This window comes from Schistocerca piceifrons, chromosome X (assembly GCF_021461385.2).
Source record: "Schistocerca piceifrons isolate TAMUIC-IGC-003096 chromosome X, iqSchPice1.1, whole genome shotgun sequence".
Classification (NCBI taxonomy): Eukaryota; Metazoa; Arthropoda; class Insecta; order Orthoptera; family Acrididae; genus Schistocerca; species Schistocerca piceifrons.
The window spans coordinates 476,828,313-476,854,860 of record NC_060149.1 but is presented as its reverse complement, the minus strand read 5'-3'; positions in this window follow the sequence as shown (position 1 = coordinate 476,854,860).

Sequence of the window (26,548 nt, the reverse complement as noted above, 5' to 3'; positions counted from 1 at the left end):
CTTACCCGATCTACCGATGAGGAGCGTCCACTTTAATGTTGGTGACAGTTCTATTAAAATTGTGATATCAGTAACTTTGTCAAAGCCTGTGAGATTAATTACTCTGCGAAACATATTCCTTCCATGATATAAGACGCGTACTTACTCAGTACATGTTGCCTTAATAAATAGTACTACAAGAGAAATAGAGGCTTCCTATTGGCTGAGCCATATCTCACTGTCGTGGTGCAGGTGGGATATGCTGTACTCTTCCTAGACTTCACGTTTCGTCGGAATTTCAACTGTGCTGACGTTTACTGGTAAAGCATGAACATTATAACTTTGACATAAGGATGATATGCTTTCGTTTATAGTTAATTTAATTCCTCTGTTAGTTCGACCTGGTACTCTTATAAGTCAAATAAAAAGTGCTGATTAAAATTCTACCTCACCATATTTACTTCTGAGAAATGTCTCCAGCGATGACCCTTTTAAAAAGCATATTTGCGTCTCATTGATGATGTGTGTTTTGTCGCCACCATTGAAAAAATGCTCAGCATCGACAGTTGTAATGATTGTGGTGCTGGACTGAAAACCACCTGAGACACTCCCAGCAGCACTATTGTGGGTCCTAACAGCACTATGTTTACTTCTGGAGGTGGCCGAGTAGATTCTACAACACATGAGAGATATGAGGAGTCAGGGGAGAAAAATCAGATAAGTCCCTTTTCCTTCGACAAATGAGTCATTGCTGCAGCTCGATTCAGACTGATCATACGCGTCTGTTGAGAGACTAAAACTATAAAAAAGACAGGCGACTCCAGAGATACTAGCTTTCAGTTTTGCTGTAAGGAAACGGGCCACCTAAGTCAATTTTTCAGGGGAAAGAAGCAGGCAAGTCAGTGGTGACTCATGTGGCAACGAGAGGGCAAAGCAGACAGAATTAGATTCAGGTGCGATCTTGTAAGGTACCTCTTATTTCCAGATAAAATCGCATTTCACTTTATTTCCAGTTTTGCTGTTAACAATACTTGAAGTGAATGTATCAGCACTGCAGTACGTACCGAGTAAGGAGAGAGCGGTAGGTTCCCACGCTGGCCAGAAGAGTCAGTTGGCCATCTGGCGCTTGTAGAGATGAGGTGACGATGCAGAAATCGCTCTTGACTTCAGCAAAGAGATATGTAGGGAAACTGTATTTGTTCCGGCGCGAATCAGGTAATTGTTATTACCAAATATTTGTTAACAATAAGTTGCCTTTGGCCACTCACACATTAGGAGGTCTACAGGTCATCAATATTATCTTTCAGTAAGTTTACAATGTCCGGAAACGTTTAAGTTAATAAATAAATGGATAAATTTGTCATAACCGAAGATATACGATCTATACGAAGTATACCGAGTTGTACACTCAAGTTACGGACTGTGCGCCATATTCGTCAGTCGTCGATAGGACGCCTTTCTATCTTGTCATGCGGCAGACCATGTTCTCCGACAGTAAATAGTTAGTTTATAATCAGTGTGAATTAGTTCATTTTATGGTGTTTCTTGAATAAACGCACCATAATGGCATCCCATATAAAAATATTTGGCCAAAAACTTCTTCCCGTTTCATAACATAAAATACAGAGAGTAATATTGCACTTTCAGAATCCGACGTCGCTGCTACGGCTCTGCAAGGCGAAATAGAACTTCGAGTGCATCTCCCAACGGGTAGGAAGAATTTCTACGCTGCGGATCTCTACATCAGTTCAAAGACGGACTGGCTTAATAATTCCCACTCGGGTGGGAAAGCGTGGCATTTATCCTGTACGCCCCTTATACCACTATCTACGGACTCATTGGCTAAACTGAGACAATTCCGGAGGTTTAGTACGAGGGGGGGGGGGGGGTTCTTGTAGTCTCTCCCAACAATAATGTATTGTTGTGTTGATCCACACGTTTTTGTCGTACTGTGAGTTGTATGCCACGAGTGACATCAGCAGTTTTGGCTTCAAGAGTAAATGTTTGTGACAGTGTTCATAGCAAAGAGGAAAAACGGAAGGCGGCTGGATGGATGTCAGAAGCACGGCTGTGATAGAGAACCACACAAGAAGTATCAGGAATCGACAGAGCCCTTACAGTCTCAGAGACTTTATGAAAACCAACTTGCCTGATTATCAAAATACCCTATAAGCTTCTTTTTAATGAAATTCATTCTAGCACATCCACGTTTTTCAACAAATACTGAATGACTGTCAACACAAAATTCAATATTTCGACTGGGTATCTGCGTGCCGACGCTGGCGCAGAGTGCAATGTATTCACACCAAAAATGAAAACATTAACCGTGGAGGAAGATAAGACGCAGACTGGTGAGTTTACGGCAGTGAACATTCTTCACAAGAAAAAGGTTCCAGAGGTTCGATTTAAATAGAAGCGCCAAACTGGAGACAAGGAAAAACCAAAAGAAGGCGTCTGATTGCATAGACTCTGCAAAAAAACTGTATCCCTGCCAAATACAGCAACTAATGTCGTTCAGTTTCAGCCTCAACTTTCGATGTACTCGTTCAGTATACATGTTATTGCAACAGGTGTATCGTTTTGTATATTTATCATGTATGCATTGTCAAAACGGCGCAAATGAATTCACGTCATTCTTGTTTCACTTCATCAATCATGACTTGGATAAGGACCCTGAAGAGCTCTATATATTTTGTAATTCTCTGGTGGTCAAAATAAAAACTTCACTATTTGCCGCTTCATTCATTATGTAACTCTCGGCAAATTAGTCTCCTGAGTAAGATGAAAATCACTTTCCATGAGAGTGGCCAGTCGTACATATAGGGCAATAAATATTTTGGACTATGGAACGCTAAGGCACTAATGGAAACATCTCAAGATTTCAAGGAGGTAATAGAGGCATCCAGACGTAAACCATTCACTTTCGTTGTGGTCAGTGTTAATAATGAAATGGTGTTAGACTGCAAAACACAGTTGCACTCAAAGTAGGCTGAAAAATTCCGTTTCGCCATTTTAGAATGCAGCCTGTTAAGATAATATCATTTGAATCCACCCATTGCCGTATGCTGCAATATCAAACGAATTATCACAAAGGAATGCAAACTGTCATCATAAGGACACCACGACAATATCAAACAATGGACAGACTAGTTTTATAGCCCATACCTGCTTATAATGGTTCGTTTAGCTTCAGAATTCCTGACTTGTCTAGTCACAATAGTTTTGCGGTTGTCTCTGGTCGCCGTAATCTACCTCGAATAATTTCGTTCTTTGTTCTACATCTCCTTCCAATTATCAGATTAAGATATAAAGATTTACAAAACATGATGAAGTTTTGCCGAGCTGGTGCTGTGACTCCTTCAGTCAGCTGCCCCATATGTAAACACAGGTGATGGGAGTACTATAGCTGTATTATCACAACCAGAAACTCATTTAGTCCGCATTATTATGGAATTATTGCGTCTGTTTCGCTCTATTCCTTTCCCCTTAGAGAGGGACGTTTGACTGCATTCTGGGAATCTGTTTCACTCTGAGAACATACAGGATACCAATAACGCTACTTCCACATTCGATACACTCAGAATGTTTAATTTATAAAGTAAAAGTTATGAATGTGCTTAAATATTGATGTAATACCGGTTCAAACATTTTCTCGGCTTTCATAAAAATTGTCTACCCTGTTTCTTTCCACAGGCCCTTGACATTAGATCACTTTATTAAAACTTGAACTTGCAAACAATCATTGTCCACCGAAATGTCAGAAATGAATTTGTTTCTGCCGCTGTACTCTATAATTTATCACTTGACACAATGCAGAATGATAGCCCCAGGTCAGTGTATGAATGCAGTTGACTGTAAACTTAGAAACAGTTCTCACTTCTACTGTAGCTCGCGCTGCTGGATCTGACGCTGTCTCGCAAGCGATGATCATCGAGTGAGGTGGAGCGACACTGCGCTGTGACGTAGTTCCCCCCCCCCCCCCCCCCCCCCACACACACACCCTACGCCGACGTCTCTCACTCGTTGCTGCTTCAGGCAGTGACTGTGTTTACTAGTTGTTCCGCCGTAAGGTACCATCCTGGACATGGGATCTCGATCTTCCGACGACTCCACGTGGAACTGCTTTTCGGCCACCCTGACACAAGCAAGCAGCGAATTTAAAATGCGTTCTCTTCCCCAATTAGTTTTACAGTATTCTACCTTTTCGTTAAGAAATACATAGGCGCCAGTATCGTCAAAAACTTACATATCATGTTTGTGGAATGTCTGGCAGTAGGGTGGGCCATGTATCAGAAATGTTTCATTGAAATTGGAGTTCAGGTCTATAGCTGGTTTCATACGACTTCTCACTCTATTAAATATTAGCTGAGACTTTGGTGATGTATAAGAACAGTGATACTGCACAAGATAGGTATTGTACAGGACTGGTGAAACTATTAAACGCAAATTGAGTACTCTACTGAAGTCTAAATCACGTTCAGTTACTCGTAGACTAACTGCATTGTTTGGTTTCTTTACATTCAAGTGCAGGAGTTATTACAGAAACATGCTACCTGATAGGGCGAGTCTCGTTTCAAATAGGGTATCGAGAGAACCTCATTTATCCATGGACCCTGCATGTCAGCAGGGGACTTTTCAAACTGGTGAAGGCTCTGTAACGGTGTGGCGTGTGTGCAGTTGGAGTGATATTGGCCCTTGATACGTCTAGATACGACTCTGATAAGTGACACGTTTGTAAGCATCCTGTCTGATCACCTATATCCATTTATATACATTGTGCATTCCGACGGACTTGGGCAATTCCAACAGGACAATGCGGAACCCCACACGTCCAGAATTGCTACAGGGTGGCTCCAGAAACATTCTTCTGAGTTTCAACACTTCCGCTGGCCATCCAATTTCCCAGACATGAACATTATTGAGCATATTTTGGATCCGTGCATGGTGCTGTTCAGAAGAGATCTCCACCCCGTCGTACTCTTACGGATTTACGGACCGCCCTGCAGGATTCAAGGTGTCAGTTCCCTCCAGCACTACTTCAATCATAAGTCAAGTCCATGTCACGTCGTGCTACGGAAACCTCTGCGTGCTCGCGCAGGCCCTACGCGATATTAGGCAGTTGCACCAGTTCCTTTGACTCTTCAGTGTATAATTACGATGTTCTGTAGGATGGATACCGTCTTGGATGGCCGTGTTACCAAAATACTTAAGTTCTGTATGGAAGAATTAGCTTCTGAACAAGTTGCAACATGGCCCAGCTGCCTGCGGTAACGATTGTGTATAAATAGGTTACACCTGAATCCTTCAAATATAGTCGAAACAACCCTCGAGCACTCACGGTGCCCAGAGGGCAGTCGCTTATACTGGTGTAACGATACGATATTGCAGTGTCTGTGTTATTCCGAATTACGATGCAAAGTTCCTTTGGACATGCATGCATGTGTGCGTCCACTTCAGCTTTCCACAGTGCTGTGAGATAATGCATATGGCCAGATCAAGACTTCTGAGAGACAGACAGTTACAGATTTTCTTTTGCACTGCACGACGTTTTCAACAAACAGATAGCGCAATAGAGTAGCTCAAGTGGAAATGAACACTTCCTATTTAAATTCCTGCATCCCACATTGTTGGCAGTTCTGTGTAGGTGGCAGTTATGTGATTTTATACAAAACAGAGTCGAATGTGTGCACTGGGTAGCCGAGGCAGCTAGTTCATGGCGATTCGGTCAACCAAGTAAATGAATGTACTAAACATGCTGCAAACCACTACAGGGAGCCTATGTGACAGAAATGTCATCCAGTGTGGCGCAACAGCGTTACGATAGAAAAATGAGTCACAGAGAAGAGGCTCTGATTGTCGCTTGGATTGCTGATAGGTTCTTATAGTCTAGTTTCGATTCCAACCTGTGCCGATGATTTTTGATAGGGAGAGACAGATTCTATTCTCTTCTGGCTACGCCAAGTGAAGAAGGTATAGTGGCGTTGTGGTCTGATATTCACATTAAACATGATATTCTTTCTCTACCAAGTAGACGTTAGGTTGAACCACAATAAAGTCAGGAGTGGCGACATGTAGAAACTCTATCACCAGTAACCTTTCTTATACTAGTTATTTATTTCCAGTGACGAAACAAACGCTATGTAGGGTCACAGGACACTTATTCCATCTTTTATTTGATCCTCTGTATGTCGATAAAATTGGTTCTGAACTGGGAATGCAACTCAGACCGTCCTTAACGCGGAATTTGATCCCTTCGTGACAATACAGCTCGACTACAATTTGTTGTTTGTTCAAAACTGCAGATTCCTCAACATCTCCACATATTGTGCGTAAATGGGTTCGAATTCTGGCCCGGCACTAAAGTTATCATTATGTATTATCAAGCTCTAGCATGAGAACACATATATTCTGGTGGATAATAATTTGAATTTTAATGTATTTTGGGAGCTCACTGTAAGTTCAAGGATGTTATTCCGAGCTGCTGGTGGAGAAAACTTCGGTAGCTGACGTCTCTTTGTGTGTAGTCAACAACGATATGTGTGCGGTTCGAGTACCAGTCACCACTGAACTCTTCTTCATAGTATTTCTAGTTCAAAGATGATCACATGTCGCTGCTGGTGTAACAAACCCATATTTGACGTTCGTTTTCTCTCGAATATAACAGCGATAGGTGCCGGGTTGGAGTCCTGCGAAGGAAAAAATTAATGTTTCGTCCCGTCATTTCAGTTAAAACATCTAGCGACTGCCGAGTAAATCCGATATGTCCCAGTTAATTGTGCTTCGATAACAATCCGATTAGGTTCTGGGTTCGAATCTCTGTCCAACACAAAGCTTTACTTCACGGCATTTGATGTAAGTTACTTGTGAAGAAGCAGTACTAACATCTCTCGTAGTTAACAGGGACAATAGATGCTGAGTAGGATTTCGCGTCCGTTAAAAATGTTTACGTTTTGTAATTTGAAGTTGATGTTTGCTAACTGATACTGTCTAAAATCGAGGTATATCACTCTCTGCATGCGTAGTAAGTAATGACTGTTAGTTTCCGTCAGTAACGAAATCTTTGCTTAGTCTGCATGACTTGGGTTTGAATCCATATGCAGGACGACACGGTTCGTCGTGTCATTTGAAGTTCATATATATTCTCAACTAGCTGCTCGTGAATAACTTAAATTTTAATGGCATTTTGTGTTAAATAATAAGATCGGTATGTTACTTTGAAGAGGAAATCATGAATAGGACGTAATTACTACGTGCATTTCCTGTCTGACGTAATAATGAGAGGGGTAACATTTCAGGTGTGTCATTTATTGTAATAAGTGTGTGCTTACAAGCCTTAAGGACAGTCTTATCTGTGATAAGGGTTCCCTGATATTTGTAGCGTCGTGGTATTACTTTACATCTTGAGTTATTGCGATACAGAGCAGTGTTCTCTAGTGGTGACTTGATGAAACCATTTTTAATAGCTAAACGACTGTACCAAGGAGCCAATAGAGGACCGGCTAGACAGCTGCGTTATGCGGGTTGCGTGCGAATCAGGCAAAGTGCAGTTCTGGTTGTTCGGATACTTTTGAGCACGGTTGTACATATTTGGATTCCGGAACACCAATTCACTGTTTTTCTATCTAATCAAATTAGAGATCATCTTGATTCTGTCATCAACTATAGTGATCAGAAGTCAACTGTCCGTAGATACGCTAGACCAAATTATGTCTGAACCCTCTCTCTCAAGACAACACACTCCGACGTGAATGTCATGGAGGGTGATTCAGCAAGTCTATTCATCTGAATAATTTCCGGAACTATTTAAAATATCACAGTTCTGCTTTCATGCAGATGAATTGCAAGAAAGTCCTCACAAAACGACGCATAGATATATTAGTTATAGAGACATGGATATAAACTTCAAAGATTCAGAAAAATTGTAGTGATTTCTGCTGTTATTATTGCTGAGCTGACGAAGGCGAATTAATCACCTTTCACTCCGATAAGTAATTTCAGAGAAATTTACAATTTTTAGAATTTAGCATTCATTTATACTGACGTTGGTGACGTCATACGGAAATGTCGCTTTAGGCTGATAGGTCGTTCCAGTTTGACGTATATAAGACTGCCTAATTATCAGTTCGTAAAATATGAGAAAATTTTAATCTAAAACTGATACCAATAAGACTTACTTGGGTACATGTGGTTGGACCGACACACCAACTGGAAGGAAACGCACGTGGTATTTAAGTATGATTGAGTAATTAATTACGGTCACACTTCTATTGCCGGCCGGAGTGGCCGAGCTATTCTAGGCGCTACAGTCTGGAACCGCGTGACCGCTGCTGTGGCAGGTTCGCATCCTGCCTCGGGCATGGATGTGTGTGATGTCCTTAGGTTAGTTAGGTTTAAGTAGTTCTAAGTTCTAGGGGACTGATGACCACAGAAATTAAGTCCCATAGTGATCAGAGCCATTTGATCCATTTCGAACACTTCTACTCTTTTAGTGCCACAGCCTAGAGATCAAGGTGAATATTACAAACTCAATGGATCTATAAAACTGTAAGTTGAGGTATAAGGATTAGGAAACATCAACGTTGCCTGAAAAATGTTGACATGGATTTAATTTCGAGATAAACATTCAGGCCTGCGTTGCAAAATTACATCAGTAGCAGTAACAAAGAGAAAAATCACTAAAGAGAATGGTCATAAATACAATCTTATAATTCTGTTTACTTCATCACGTGTTCTAAATGTCCAGTGTCTACTGCTACATACACTTTTAGTCGTTGGTGTATGAGCATCTGGACAGACACAAGAGTTTCAATGATGCAACAATGCAATGTTGTAACTACCGCTGGGTTCGCCGAAACTTGTATGTAAATTTCATTTTTCAGCTAATCGCAAAGGTCCATACGCGTCAAATAAACGGAAGTCTACGCTAAGTAATGACGTCTTCAAGACTTTTTTAACGACCAGGAAAGAATTTGTTGAACGCTTTCCTAGACGTAATACAGTAATGAGGCGGGCATTGATCACGTTATTGTCGAATAATTCAGGTATTTCAGTTGGTACTTCCGCTTGGAGAGCCGCCACAAATTCGGTAATAAATAGCATTTATACATATATACGTTACCCGCCAACGTTTACACAATAAAACAAGGAACAATTCCATGGTCTGTAATAACACTGAAAAAAAAGCTCTCATTCCACGGCTTCCGATGAACAATCTGCCTCAGCCAGTGCAGAGTCACAGTGGACTGACGTTACATATTCTTACATTCCCGTTTCCATGTAAGAATACTTGATGTCACACCACTATGGAGCGACAAAATTGCATATGTCTTCTACAATACCGCTGGTTAATCTGTTGGTTTTCCCGGAAGATACAAACAGCATTGGAATTATTTATTCCAGTAGCATTCGTAATTTCTTTGGATGCAACAGCCAGTTTATGACCAGTTGCTGCCAGAATATATCTTTTGTTCGCTCCGCTTGTTGCAGGCTTTATGCTGCATATCTAATAACAGTTTTTTGCACAGTTGGTAAATTGTCACTCTCGTTGGGCACCATCAGTCATGAAACCTTTCTTCATACTTCTCAGATTTTCCCTTCTCTTTCGTCTACATCTACATACATACTCTGCAAGCCACTGTACAGCGCGTGGCGAAGCGTACTCTGTACAACTACTACTCAGTTTCTTTTCTGCTCCACTCGCAAATAGATGGAGTGAATAATGACTGTCTATATGCCTCCGTACGAGCCGTATTCTCTCTAATATTATCTTCATGGTCTTCTGCGAAATGTACGATGGTGGAAATAGAATCATTCCGCAATCACCTTCAAATTTCAATGTTCTAAATATTCTCAATAGTGTTCCTCGAAAACAACTTCGCCTGCCACACAGGGACTCCCATTTAAGTTCCCGAAGCATCTCCGTAACACTTCCTTGTTGTTCGAACATACTGGTAACACATGTAGTAGCCCGCCTCTGAATTGCTTCGATCTCTTCCTTTAATCCGACCTGATGCGGGTGACAAACACTCGAACGGTACTCAGCAATGATGAATTCAACAGTGATGAACACTCGCCATCGAGAATAACGTACTGGGTTCTGTTACTTAAGCAGTCTTCGAGTCACTCACATATCTGGGAACCTCTTCCGTCTGCTTGTACCTTCGTTAACAGTTAGTAGTGTAGCGCCTGTCAAACGATTTACGGAAATAAGGTAATAACCTTACAGTAGAAAAATAGCTAATTTCTTTGGTTTGTGAAAGATATTTTTTTCGACGTTTTCCGTACAGAAGAAAAGTATCTAATTTATTTTGGTGTGTGGAAGACATTTTTTTTCAAAGTAACCAGCTCTTGCTTGATACACTTGAACAGGAAGGAACTTTTCCAGTGTGTCCCTTCTCTACTTGTACGAAACATGGTAGCGCTGTAGTAAGATACTACACTCGCATCCTGGAACTTTGTAGCTCAAATCACCGTCCGACCATCCATATATTGTTGGTTTTCCGTGCTTTTCGATGAAGGCAAATTATGTTATGGTTTCTATGAAAAGGTGACTGCCTGCTCCGTTCCCCGATCCGAGCTCCTGCTCCATCTCGTCGTCGACGAAACATTTTTAAACCTTAACCTTCTATGCAATTTGTTTCTATCGTTGAATGGTAAATCGCTAAGCGAATATTTTGCTCTGTCGTGCGTTCTTGGGAGAATCCGGCCCAAATTTGCGTTTTCTCTTTGATCGAGAAACGTGCGATTTAGACGGAGGCGATATGTTTCGCAGTGAATTTCAGTCCAAATTTTTATTTATTCTCTTGTGAGAAATACATAAGTGCACCACATGCGTTACAAAAAATAATTATGTTGTGACAGCAACGTGTTCCAGGTGGGATTCAGCGTACGATGGAACATTGTGTGACTCGAGCAGCAATTTTGGAATACAAGTACTAACCTTTTAATTATGTTAAGCTTTCCTTCGAGGCACTGCACATTCGTGGGTTCGTAGACTGGACGACAATTAGATTCATCAAACAAATTAGAAGATTCTTTTAAATTGCTATGAGGAACCACAATTTTCCCCAGATATTTGGAGTTGCGTTGGTGTAAAACATGAGTGGACGACAGAATCGTGTGGATCTATGTAGGCTTCACAGGGACCCCCTATTTTTCAAAGTGAGACGCTCCATCGAACCAACTGATTTTAAAGAAGAAGAAATTCTTTTTCAATAGAGTATGGAAGCAAAATGTGGTGCGGCCTTGCAAAATAAGCCGTTCTAGTGCTATCACTGGGGGTGGCGGTATCTGGAATTATTAATGAATATTTGAGTTAGGTCCAAAACACGAACGCACCACCTTAAGAATGAATCCAGTACCTGCATCTTCGTAGAATGGTCCTGGAAGACTCTTGCGCAGTTCAGAAGCGACTGGGTCATGCGCACAGGTATCAAAGAACATATTCAATACGATTGGAATTGTGGACAGAAACGTGTGTTCATAACTTCCAGACATTCCCCGTGAGCTACGCTGGCAGACTGATTCTCGTCGAAACTGTTTTATCCAAATCTTTGGCATGTAATCTCCCCCCTCCTTCCTTCATCCATCTATTGTTCACATTAAACAATGCCCAGTCCCAGTAACTATTAAGCAAAGTCTTTTATGAAGATTTGAGAGGAGCGAAGATTACATTAAACTTCCAAGTTCACTTAGCTTGTTATGCTGAGATGGTTCCAGTTCTTCTTGTCTACGGATCTAATTCTTGACGCTGAAAATCTGACATCAGGTCCTCACGGTTGGCTTCAACTAAATAAATTGGAAGATTGTTGTTGCAGATTTTTTTACGTAAATATGTTTTCCACTGATTGTCTCACATTTTAGTATATCATACAGTATTTTGATTTTTCACGTAAACAAAGCCGAAATTACATTGTTCGTGCCTATTATACAAAAATACGTCCGATCACATCAGAGGCAAGCTTATGACTCTCACACTCTGCAGAAATAACAATATTCCAAAGGGTTTACAATTTTTCTTAACAAATGAATTCCTACTACTTCTCATTAAATTTTTAATTTCGATTATTATTTCATAAATGAATCCAGAAATAAAGGTAGTAAACGGTGTACTGTATTGCGTAATTAATAATAGAAATTTGAAGTATGCAAATAATTCGTAATTTCAAATGTTTCTAAAAAATAATTTTAAGCCTACATCCAGAACTATTACTTATCGATTATAACATCGAAACTAAAATATTTTATAAAGTAATTCTGTTTTATAAATTTTAGCTTGATATACTGTATAACATACAGTGTACAAAATTATATGAAAGTTTTCAGAAAAACAACTGAGATAAGATTGACCCGTCCAAAATTCGAAAAATGTTGCTGGTATCGACAATCACTGTTGAGGAAGAGTAATTCTGGAGGAGGATGTCCCGTTACAGGCGTCGCAGTATTTTTGTAAATGACCCAGTTCGACTTGGGGCATAGATTTGCCAGTGTGTTTGGCCACAGTGATATATTCGTGGTCGAATTACTTTTTCGTGTCTCCCTCAATCATTTAAAATACGCATTACTAACGAGTATCGTGAACAAAACACAAAAATTAGTGGATTCTGGCAATGTAGGCTTAAACTCTTTACAAAATTAAAATACACGCAAATATGTGGAGGCACTGAAATAAACTACACACGTTATCGATGTCATTTTCTCTTCTATTCATCACTGCTAGAAATACAGTAATGAAGTCTACATGATGAACATACAGTCAATTTGCAGTTTTTGTATAATGGTTTTTTTCGTGTGAGCATCCGATACAATTTTAGTTCCTGTTCGCCGGTAATGCCATGTTTTGAACGTGAGCACCTCGTGCCACAAAGGACAAAATAACGCCTGTTTGACGTCAGACTAAAGATACAATGAAGAAACGGTAAGGTGTAAGTTTGTTGCAACGACCTTAAGCCTTAACAGTTTCTCATAGAAGACAGTCCGTTAGAGATGTCTGCCTCATTGGGTATTTTATAATGATCGTTGATCTCAATAATAAATGAAGGACTAACTGTGGGAAAACATTATTCTTGCTGAAACAGATACTATAGGAAAGAAACTGTAGAAAACATTCTTTGAACTCCTAGTATCTCCTCCACGAATAAAGTAATATTGATAGGTGACAGTGAAATAATGCCAAATCTTACGTCTACTTAGAGCGCCACTGAATATTGGGAGAGATTATAAGAAGACTGTAATTTAGTAGCTCACCTGAGGGTCGACTAATCGCCATAAAAATTGGAAACCTCTTATTAAACTTAATTGCGTCTACAATGACATATATTTTAAGTAATCAGAGAGAAATACAGCCACAATAAAATTTATTTAACAAGCCAGTCCAGTGAATTTGAATGAAAAGTTTGCGAGGTCTGATGTGAATTCGTAGCTACAAAGATCTGCTCAATACCAGGAAGTCAGCTGTTACGGGAGTCAGGTTGCATAACTGTAGGTAATAAGCGAGCGTGACGCTAATGTAAAGTGAATTAGTTTTCTAGTGGCCGGTCACGAGTCAGCCACTACTGAGAAGGTGTCGCGGGGGGGGAGGGGGGGCGGAGAGGGAGTGGAGGGGACGTGAAGAGGGGACAGGGGAATGGGTACAGGGGAGCGAGGAGGAGTGATGGAGACGGGGGAGAGGGGGAGGGGGGCGCCCTTTCCACAAGCTCTAGCTGCACAGAAAGCATTATTTTCGGGTTTGCGAGTATTAGGTAATACAGTGATAAGGTTTCGTCCAGTAAGCGAATAGGTAGTCATTTTCGGATATTAAGGACGTATCCTACAGCAGCTCTCCGTTTTGAGTAACGATGTGGCAGGAATAATTTTTGCTGAAAAATTACTCGAATTACGCTTGGCAGAAACTGAAAACGTGAAATACAGAAATAATTTTAAGCGTATTTCGCGTTGTGCTACCACAGGTGTTGAAACTCACTTCAGTTGTTGTGGTGGTAATTTCAAAAGAATATAGAACGATACCAACTGAGTAGAGATTAAGACTATAATGTGTTCTTCATTTCTACGAAATAAATAAGTAACTAAAGGATTTATGTATTTCACTCCTCACTTACAAGGTCAACCTGCACATGTGCATACGAATACAGGGTTTTCCGAAAATATTCGTTCAAACTAATACAGGAGTTAAAGAACATCGAAACAAACCTATTTCGACCAGGAACGTATGATCCCTGACGTCAACTTGTAAATTTAGTGAACATTTTGTTAGCCGTGTTTACGTAAGCTTCTGTGTCCGTGTCACTGGCTGGGAATGTGTACTGACATTTAGAACCGTGGAACAGTGCTGCCAGAACTGCTGGGGAATGTACCTCTGAACAATAAACAGAGGATGTACTTGCAGTCTGCTTCAGCATAGCTGTGAGGAATCATCTGAGATTCACCTTCAATAATCGATGGGTCGGCCGAGTTGGCCCTGTGGCCATCTCATGAGTCTGGATTTCTCCCTCTGGCGGTATATGAAGCAGCTGTTGTATGAAACCGTTGTGGAATCGAAGAAGACCTCGTCTCTAGAATCACCGTCGCTGCTATTACCACTGCGGACATGCCAGGAAACTTCGAGCGGATGCGACAATCAACGGTCTGATGATGTACTGCCTGAGTACAGGCAGTTCCTGTGAATGTCGCTGCTGCAGTTAGCATGCTGAACTAACCTTTGTGTAAATCGTCCCTTGCATCAGAAATTGCCGGCAGGGTTCAGATGTACTATACCTGAATTTTTTTTTTTTGTTCTCTCCCTCGTGTATTAATTTGAGCGAATATTTTCGGAAAACCTTATATAATACAAACACGTAGAGACAGAAATCTCTGACGAACTGTCTTCGGTAAGTAACTATTCAGGCATAAGGTTGTTGCAACAACCTTACACCTTTCCGTTCCTTCTTTGTATCTTTAGCCTGACGTCAAACAGAAGATATTTTTTCTTCCCTTTTGGCACGAGATACCAACATTCCCGAACAATAACCTCACCGTTAAGGAACTCTGAGATTTCTCGAAGTCATTTTCTTTGCCCTATCCATAACAAATCTCGTATCCTCTACTTTCAGTTCCTAATAATTGTCTCAAAAGCCATATTATTGTTGTTACTGCGTTTTCACATTTGTACAGAATATAGGACCATTATTTAGCTTTACTCTTCTCGTTATCTTCAAGACTCTTATTCAATTTTCCAGTATGAGACTTCCTTCTTTTTAGTTTTCATGGATTTTTCGCTTTTATACTTCCTTCTCTCGATTGTAAGGGCTTAAGAGAGTCGATCTTCTATCTGTATGCAGTCCTTATACATTGAAGAGATAAAGAAACTGGTACACCTACCTAATATCGTGTATGGCCCCCGCGAGCCCGCAGAAGTGCCGCAACACAATGTGGTATCGACCCGACTAATGTCTCAAGTAGTGCTGGAGTGAATTGACACCATGAATCCTGCAAGGCTGTCCATAAATCCGTAAGATACGAGAGGGTTGAGATCTCTTCTGAACAGCACGTTGCAACGCATCCCAGATAGGCTCAATAATTTTCATATCTTGGGAGTTTGGTGGCCGGCGAAAGTGTTTAAACTCAGAAGAGGGTTCCTGGAGCCACTCTGTAGCAATTATAGATTTGTGGGGTGTCGCACTATCCTGCTGAAATTGCCCAAGTCCGTCGAAATGCACAATGGACATGAACGGGTCCAGGTGATCAGACAGGATGCTTACGTATGTGTCACAAGTCAGAGTCGTATCTAGACGTGTCAATGTTCCCATATCCCTCCAATTGTTCACGCCCCACACCATTACAGAGTCTCCACCAGCTGATGACATGCAGGGTCCATGGATTCATGAGGTTGTCTATATACCCGTACACGTCCATCCGCTCGATACAATTTGAAACGAGACTCGTCCGACGAGGCAACAAGTTTCCAGTCGTCAACAGTCCAATGTCAGTGTTGACGGGTCCAGGCGAGGCGTAAAGCTCTGTGTCGTGCAGTCATGAAGGGTACACGAGTGGGCCTTCGGCTCCGAAAGCCCATATCGATGATGTTTCGTTGAATGGTTCGCACGCTGCACTTATTGATAGCCCAGCATTGAAATCTGCAGCAATTTGCTGAAGGGTTGAACTTCTGTCACGCTGAACGTTTCTATTCAGTCGTCAGTGGTCGTTGCAGGATCTTTTTCCGGCCGCAGAGATGTCGGAGATTTCATGTTTTACCGGGTTCGTGATGGTCACAGTACACTCGTGAATTGGTCGTACGGGAGAATCCCCACTTCCTCGCTACGTCGGAGATGCTGCGTCCAATGGCTCGTGCGATAACAGCACGTTCAGAATCACTTAAATCTTGATAACCCTCCCATTGTAGCAGCAGTAACCCATCTAAAAACTGCGCCAGACATTTGTTGTCTTATATAGGCGTTGCCGACCGCAACGCCGTATTCTGCCTGTATACATATCTCTGTATTTGAATACGCATGTCTATACCAGTTCCTTTGGCGACTCAGTGTAATTTTGAACGTGTCAACAGTGACTTACATTAAGGTCCTTCTGAGTGTTGGTTAAACATCGTACTTTGGCTTTTCTAGTGTTGTGTATTATGTGATAGATTTTCTAGGTATATCATGAGTTTAAACTCGGGCTACATGTTCGTTAAATTTGAAATACCTTTATGTGCAGTTCAACGAGCACTAGAAGGTCCATGGGCATTTTGGATCACTTTGGCCTATGCCCGTTAGATTGCCTACAGACCGAAGCAAGCGGTTGCCTACATTTCTCTCTCTATCTATCTATCTATCTATCTATCTGTTTCTTCCTCTCCCTCTCCCTCTCTCTACACTATAACCGGCGTTGGAAGGCCCAACAGTAACGAGCGACCGCCATGTCATCCTCAGTTGATAGGTGTCACTGGACGGTGTTATGGAAGGGCATGTGGGCAACACACCACTCTCAGCCTTCGTGATCGGAGCTACTACTTCTCAGTCAAGTGGCTGCTCAGTTGGCCTCACAAGAGCTGAGTAAACCCAGCTTGCCAACAGCGCCAGACTGTCAACCATTCAATAGCTAGCCATGCCCGACAGGGTTCAACTTCGATTGAATTTTCTCATTCTGAGAGAACTGAAGGGTGATCTGTTTAACTGATAAAAACAATAGGACAATTGTTTACATTTTCTGGCATATGTAAACAGTTGTGCTATTGTTTATCGTGTTTGTATGATGCAACAAGCAACTGTTAGGAATACATATAGCCTGTAGTATAAGATACATTATGTTTTTAAAATTTTTAGTGACAGCCCTTTTATAACGTGCTATTTTTATCCACTTGATGTCTTGTGCGTGAGGTCAGCATAAAATGAACATGTTTTACAACAAAAGATTTAAAGACCTGAAGATGACGTCATAGTCTGTCGAAACCGGTTGTCTCAAATAAGAAAAATATTTTATGCGATCTTGGCTGTTGAATGGTTTTTAAGTGTTTGACTTCAGTGATCTGACGGGAACCGATACTTGCAGGGGCAATGACGTCATCCAAATAGTACGATGCAAGATGGCGCTGGCTGATGTTATAAAATGCAAGGTTATGGGATATTTAACAAAAAATTAAAAATCCAAGATGAAGGAAAAAGCTCAGCTGTGCTATGTATCCCTCCCCCAACCTCCTCCCCTCCATCCCAGTGGTAAATTTTTAAAAACATTGCATACATTTTTCAACCAGTCACATTCAGCCTACACACACACACACACACACACACACACACACACACACACACACACACACACACACCGCATTATGTGCCACCTCCCTCTCTCCTCCTCCAATTAGATGCTATTATTTTGGAGACTAATAGAATGAAAGAGCCAATAATGATGGAGCTGTGCTTAAAAGTATCTGAACTACCTGAGCTATTGATCTAAAAATGTGTCACACATTTTAAGAAGACTTAGAACACCATAAAATGACGAAAATATTGTGAACTATGTTCTGAGTGGCTCACAAGCCATATCAGTAAATTTCATAGGAAGCTAAGTATCAATGGCTACGGAATAATAGAGCGAGTATATCACATACACTCGATAAATACACTACATTAAAATTGCTACACCAAGAAGAAATGCAGATGATGAAGGGGTATTCATTGGACAAATATATTATACTAGAACTGACATGTGATTACATTTTCACGCAATTTCGGTGCTTAGATCCTGAGAAATCAGTACCCAGAACAACCACCTCTGGCTATAATAACGGCCTTGGTACCCCTGGGCATTGAGTCGAACAGAGCTTGGATGGCGTGTACAGGTACAGCTGCTCATGCAGCTTCAACACGATACCACAGTTCATCAACAGTAGTGACTGGCGTATTGTGACGAGCCAGTTGCTCGGCCACCAATGACCAGACGTTTTCAATTGGTGAGAGATCTGGAGAATTTGCTGGCCAGGGCACCAGTTGAACATTTTCTGTATCCAGAAAGGCCCGCACAGGACCTGCAACATGCGGTCGTGCATTATCCTGCTGAAATGTAGGCTTTCGCAGCGATCGATGAGGGGTAGAGCCACGGGTCGTAACACATCTGAAATGTAACGCCCACTGTTCAAAGTGCCGTCAATGCGAACAAGAGGCGACCGAGACGTGTAACCAGTGGCACCCCATACTATCACGCCGGGTAATACGCCAGTATGGCGATGACGAATAAACGCTTCCAATGTGCGTTCAGCGCGATATCGTCAAAAACGGACAACCGTCATGAGGCCGAAAACAGAACCCGGATTCATCCGAAAAAATGACGTTTTGCCATTCGTGCATCCAGGTTCGTCGTTGAGTACAACATCGCAGGCGCTCCTGTCTGTGATGCAGCGTCAAGGGTAACCGTAGCCATGGTCTCCGAGCTGATAGTCCATGCTGCTGCAAACGTCGTCGAACTGTTGGTGCAGATGGTTGTTGTCTTGCAAACTTCCCCATCTTTTGACTCAGGGATCGAGACGTGGCTGCACGATCCGTTAAAGCCATGCGGATAAGATGCCTGTCATCTCGACTGCTAGTGATACGAGGCCGTTGGGATCCAGCACGGTGTTCCGTATTACCCTCCCGAACCCACCGAGTCCATATTCTGCTAACAGTCATTGGATCTCGACCAACGCGAGCAGCAATGTCGCGATACGATAAACCGCTATCGCGATAAGCTACAATCCGACCTTTATCAAAGTCGGAAACGTGATGGTACGCATTTCTCCTTCTTACACAAAGCATCACAACAACGTTTCACCAGGCAACGCCGGTCAACTGCTGTTTGTGTATGAGAAATGGGTTGGAAACTTTCCTCATGTCAGCACGCTGTAGGTGGTGCCACCGCCGCCAACCTTGTGTGAATGCTCTGAAAAGCTTATCATTTGCATATCACAGCATCTTCTTCCTGTCTGTTAAATTTCGCGTCTCTAGCACGTCATCTTCGTGGTGTAGCAATTTTAATGGCCAGTAGTGTAGTTATAAACCAACATTTGCTTATCCATTGTAATTAAAGATTTAGTAATACGTAGTTGTTGAAGATGAGTTTTACTTTAAATACTATTCCACAAAACTTCAAAATCATGAATTAAAATGAACTGCTGCTTTTATGCTCATGCTGCTTGTCTTCATTAAGAGACGACTGCACAAGTAAAATAGTCAAAGTTCAATGGGTGTACAATACTATAAGAGAACACAGAGTCTCATATCAGTTTCTTTCTACTTCTGTGATACTTTTAAAATGTCACAATATTCTTTCCAAGTCTGCAAAAGTGCATCAACAATGCAAAATAGTATAATGTTTATATCAAGTTAATGATGCGAACATTATTTGAAAGTGTAAAGCATGCCTAAAAACATGTGACCTGCTAAACAGGCACATAGACATCTTATGTAATATGAAAAATGTTCTCAAGAAATAGTTAAAAGCCAAGGTTAGCATAAACAATTTAATATGCTTTTGAGTATAAAACACACTATCCATAAATACGCAAAAATCAACAATTGCTTATGCAATATAATTAACAAATTAATAATGTGTAGTTCTTGAAGATGAACTTTACTTTAAATTCTGATCCGAAAAACTTCAACATTGAGAAATAAAATCAACTCCTGGTCTAAACCTGTCATCACAAAGAGGTGGAGATGTTCGTACTTCAACCTCAGCTAGGCTTAAGAAAGGACAGAGCCACAATTTAATTATTTTCTCCTACAGGGTGTCCCATTTATCTTGACGACCCTAAATAGCTGTTTGTCCAGATGTAAATTACAAATGTATCAAGAAAACGTTCTTTAGGTGTCAGGGTGACATCAATCAGCATGATTGCCTTAGTTGTAGCTTTATTTACAAACATATTAACAGTGGTATAACTTTTTTAAATGTTACCCCGTATTTTTTATTCGGTAATTCATTTCCTCCCCTAAAGACCTATCCAAAAATGTATCAAACTGTTCCATTCATTGAAACACAGCGTTATTAATTACATAATTCAACATTGACATTGACGCTTCCAGCGCTTAGTGCAGGTATTCAGGGTAGTGGAATACATCCACGTGCTGACGTTGACGGAGGACAAACGTAAACATAAGTAGAATGCACACCTGTCATTCCGTCAACCATCGTTAATTGCCGGCCGAGGTGGTCGTGCGGTTCTAGGCGCTGGAGTCCGGAACCGCGGGACTGCTGCGGTCGCAGGTTCGAATCCTGCCTCGGGCATGGATGTGTGTGATGTCCTTAGGTTAGTTAGGTTTAAGTAGTTCTAAGTTCTAGGGGACTGATGACCTAAGATGTTGAGTCCCATAGTGCTCAGAGCCATTAGCCATCGTCAATTGAAGAGCTGTGTGAGTAGAATGTACACGAACGAAGAAAAGGTAGAAATGTTACTCATCTATGGGGAATGTAAGTTAGCAGAACAGTAATTGAAATATTGTTTTCTTATGTACGGTTACATTTAGTACAGTAGTTTAGCCCTTTTAAATACTGTTGTGTAGTGTAAGCATACAGTGAAGGCTGTCTTTTCTACAAACTGCATTAACATAACGTTTCTTTTATTTTTGTTGTTGAATGTAGGCGGAATGCAGGCAGCGGAACGATACAGAGAGCGATATCCTGACAAGACACCACCTTCCCGACGGATGTTTTCTCGTGTTGTTGCGACGCTTCAGGAAACGGGAAGTTTCAACCCACGACAACGCAATGGTCGTGGCACTCGCACAGATGAAGCTACCGAAGTTACTTTTGTGTTAGCAGAAGAGCCAACACCGTGTTACGAGTGGAGGCCGAAATGTACGCGTTTTAGCTCACGCAGGCTGGCGTGAGGAGGGAAGAACTATACTGACGTGAGGTCTGGAACATGACCAGGAATGAGAATTCAGAAAGCGGACGTAATTAGTTTGATACTTAACTTTAATCCATTAATGGCTCTGAGCACTACGGGACTTAACAGCTGTGGTCATCAGTCCCCTAGAACTTAGAACTGCTTAAACCTAACTAACCTAAGGACATCACACAATCCATGCCCGAGGCAGGATTCGAACCTGCGACCGTAGCAGTTGCGCGGTTCCGGACTGCGCGCCTAGAACCGCGAGACCACCGCGGCCGGCAATCCATTAATGATAAGCGTCGCTCTTGACGGTACATGATTCACAATATTATCTGTTCAAAATATATTCTTTAAGTCGTTATAGTAACTGAATATGGCACCTTGCTAGGTCGTAGCAAATGGCGTAGCTGAAGGCTATGCTAAACTGTCGTCTCTGTAAATTAGAGCGTATGTAGACAGTGAACCATCGCTAGCAAAGTCGGCTGTACAACTGGGGCGAGTGCTAGGGAGTCTCTCTAGACTAGACCTGCCGTGTGGCGGCGCTCGGTCTACAATCACTGATAGTCGCGACACGCGGGTCCGACGTATACTAACGGACCGTGGCCGATTTAAAGGCTACCACCTAGCAAGTGTGGTGTCTGGCGGTGACACCACAGTTACTGTTCTCGCTTCCGTTCCTATGAATATAAACGTTAGCACACGAGAGGTAGAACACGAGATTGGCATTCCTAAAACCAGTGTACATCCTTACCACGTACACCTACATCAAGAATTGCATACGAATGTTTTCCAGAATCGTGTACAGTTCTGTCAGTGGGCACAGCAGCAAATCCTCGCCAACCCGAACTCCTTCTCCAATGTTCTATTTACCGATGAATGTTCCTTCTCAAACAAAGGACAGGTAAATGCAAGGAACATGCATTATTGGTCCAGCCCACGATGGCTCAGACAGGTGGAACATCAGCAACAATGGAGAGTTAACGTCTGGTGTGGGATGCTTGGTACTACAATTATTGGCCCTTATTTCATCAATGGTAGTCTAAACGGCACAACGAATGCCAACTTCCTCAGACGAATTCTTCCTCCTCTTCTGGATTAAGTGCCGCTAGGAAACAGAATGCTTATGTGGCATCAACACGATAGATGTCCAGCACATAATGCCTTGCATGCACGTCGTGTTCTGAACCGAAGGTATCCTGCCAGATAGACTGTTCGAGGAGGAACAATTACTTGGCCTGCTAGGTCTCCCGATTTAAATCCTCTGGACTGGGGATGCATTAAAGAGTTTGTCTATCGCGATATTCCAACTCCAGAGGACATGCATGAACGTGTCGTGCTTGCTTGTAATTCTCTGCAGCAGGCGACACTGGAAGCAGTAAATAATTCTTTCATTCAACGAGTGCACCAGTGTATCGGTATCAAGAGTCACCACTTTCAGCACCTTTGAATCTTCTACTTCTGGGCAATGGTACAGGAGAGTCGAAATCAATTTTGTATTATGTTTTTAGGTGGTTTTCATTTGTTTTCTGACAACTCCAGCAAGTGGATGAATTTACGTTCCCGGTCTCGAAGTGAGTGTTGTGTTATTTAAGTAATAACGTTGTGTTTCAGTGAATGGTACACTTTGATACATTTTTTAGTAGGTCTTTAGGAGAAGAAATGAATTACCGAATAAGACAGGGTGCCATTTAAAAAAAAGTCATACCGCTGTTCATATCTTTGTAAAAAACAAAGATACAACGAAGGCAATCATGCTGATTGATGTCCCCCTAACATCTAAAGAACATTTTCTTGAAACATTTTGTAATTTGCATCTGGACAAACAGCTGTTTAGGGTGCTCAAGATAAATGGTATCCTTGTATATCATGCTTGCCAAGTGTCACACTATTCTTTCCCAGTCTAAAATGTCTGCAAAAATGCATAATCAATGCAAAACAGTCCATTGTTTACGTTATGTGTTGCAATGTTTTTTATCACATACACACATGTTTATGTTAATGACCAAAATATGATTTTCAGCCTTAAAGGAAGTGCTACTTCCAAACCCAAAGAGTTAAAAACAACATATTAAACCAATGGTTGACATTACAAGTGAAACCTACAAGATAGATATCACAAAACTAATCGTACTAGGTTTATAACTGCACAAAATACATGTTAGCTAAAGTATTACCCTAAGCCGGCGAATTAACAAAAAATAAACAGTCCGATTTACTGTCAACTATTGTAAGGGTGTAATTAATTGTGTTATTAACGTCCACTCTCGGCGTAAATCAATAATAAAATATAATTCCACATGGGAATTGTTCTCAAGAATCATTTTATGTGGGGCAAAGATAATGCATCATATTATAGACTAGAAAAATTGACTGATTATACTAAGGTGTACAAATGACAAAGGCCTACAAGAGAACAGATACAATAAAATCGTTCGACAAAATATTCAGTATTTACCGATTGGAAATGTATTGTGAAGGGGTTCAGAACGTTTGTTGACTATATTTCCTATACTCAGCTATTAAATTATACCAATATCTAACAAAATATGTGATAGTCAAAAGACAAACAAACTGAGTAAACATCATGTTAGGAAGGAAGGAAAAAGGTGATTTAATGATTTTTACCGATGTAGCACACAACGAGAACTTTTATGATTAGACACATATCACAACCAAAGGCGATGACAGAATTGAAACAACTCAAAAGTACCCGGTGCTAGAAGACAACCGGACACGGTGATAACATTATTTATCATTTATTGAGCATACACACACACACATACACACACACACACACACACACACACACAAGTAGCTTCCCACAATATGCAAACGCAAATATAAATGTGTAGTGTAAATTATGTTAAGTAATTTAGTTGTATTTTTAGATGTTTACTGTGTCTTGTAGTGAATGATAAGTATGGATGTTGACGTTGGATACTCACACAGGGAGTGGTATCCGTAGATTGGGTGCTGAAATTCCACTAGAGTGATTGTTGTGAAGAACTGAATGGGGAAGTCAACATGGTTCTCGCAAAGACAAGAGAATCACTGAACGTGAAGCAAAGATTTGTGCCCTTCAGGCTAAATTAGATTAGGCGAAATCTGGACTATATACGTTGAAAGGGTAAAAAGACTGGAAGTTAGACTCTGACGTGTCCTCTTCATTAAGGTGTCACTGATGTCAGTGTCACTGGGGCGCTACTCCTGAGGTGGAAACTGGTTGTTGTCTGGTCTGTGCTGCTTGTCCGTACACTGTGTTTATCCGCAGTGTTTCCTGGAATTTGGGGCGTCCTCTCCATATACTAGAATGTTCACCTTTACAGTTTACAGATTTTGCCTTTTGATTCGGAGGTTTCTGGCCAGCCTTGGATGGGTGGTGATTTATGCACTTCACAAGCCAAGGTGGCAGGTTGCAATACGCGGTTGCATACGCGGTATGGAAGAGACGTTGACGTCTTCTGCATTGTGGAGCCCCTTTTTTGATCGATGTGTTTCAGTTACCACTTCGGTGTCGAGAAGATGTTTGACGTCATATAATGACTCACTGGCTGAGCCATCCAGCAGGGTCACACAGTAGCTGCGGTAGTAACTTGTTGATTTCCTCGTCTCTCGATTTAAACTGATGGACCGAAGCAAATTGGAAACCATTGTTGTACAGAGATTGTGCCCTCTCCTCTTCTGTGATTCCTGTGGCAATGTACTTAATGATGACTTTGAGAGACTTGTCTTTTGGCGACTGGTGCGTACAAACGGTATTTTTAAAGCCTAGAAAAATCGCAAGCCGATCCCCTGGTCAGCCAGTGATGAGAAGTGGTTCCTGAACGTATCGCTCCTATGGGGCCTTTGATGAGTTTCGTCAGGTCATTGCTCAGGAGGAGGTATTGTCTTCTGTGGTGTCACCGCCAGACACCACACTTGCTAGGTGGTAGCTTAAATCGGCCGCGGTCCATTTAGTACATGTCGGACCCGCGTGTCGCCACTGTGTGATCGCAGACCGAGCGCCACCACAAGGCAGGTCTCGAGATACGGACGAGCACTCGCCCCAGTTGTACGACGACATTGCTAGCGACTATACGGACGAAGCCTTTCCTCTCATTTGCCGAGAGACAGTTAGAATAGCCTTCAGCTAAGTCCATAGCTACGACCTAGCAAGGCGCCATTAGCCTTACATAGTTCGAGAGTTATCGTATGAAATGTCTCATCAAGAACGTTGTACACCAACAAAGAATTAAAGTTAAGTATTCGAGGAGCTGCATACTTTTCTTATTAGAATTCAATACTTATCTTGTTCCAGAATTCACGCCAGTCGGCGTGTGTGTACGCGTGCCTTTCTTTCGGCTACCCGTCACTGTGGACTGGCTGCTTTAGCAGTCCACATCATCTTCAGTACTGTATGGTAATAGGTGGTATCCTTGCTGGTGGATTGGGGGGGAGGGGTTGCGTCTGTACGGGATTTGAGTCATTTCTCGTTCCAGCTGTGCTCTATTCTGTTGACACATTCATCTGATCGTCGTCAGGCACTACGGGCGCGCATTTGTTTCAGGCGGACACAAGGTGCTGTCGTTTCGCCATGTCCTCTGCTCCATGCGATTCTTTGCGTTTTTTTTCCCGATGGTTAATGGACAGAAAATTGAAACTCCTGATCTTCGTTCTGGTCAGGTAGTAAATGCTTGTCATTGTCTGACATGTTCGGTGGTTCAGAATCCGACGAACTTGGTAACTCTCGCAATTCTGCTGCATTAGGTTGATTTCCTCTCAGAAATCATCTTTAACGTCTGGCTGCGAGTTCTATAGCACGTATATCTTGGAGTGTTCTGCCCTGTGCGGTGACACGATGGTCTGGCGCTGTCGACAGCGATTGAATTTTCTAGGAAGGAGGAGTGTGTGGTTCTACTGTAACGACTCTTCTTGGTACCGCCTACCAGGTTACTGAGGGCTGACCTAACTGGGGGGGGGGGGGGGGGAGGGGGCTTTGTTGTCCTCTCTCCGAGCTGCGCCTGCGAGTGCCGTGTCCGTTGCATGATTTCTCATAAGCTGTTGTCCGTCTGCCAGTGTCAGTGTCAGGGTCAGGGTCAAGGTCATTTTTAGTAGAGCGGCTGATGATGCCGCCAGAGGGGAAGCTCCACCGAACAGCGATCAGCTAACTCTTGCGTAGCCGAGGCGGCTGCCTCTGCCACTACTGAATTTCGGTCCGTTTTGCATGGGATCGCGCACTCGACTGAGTGGGGAAAA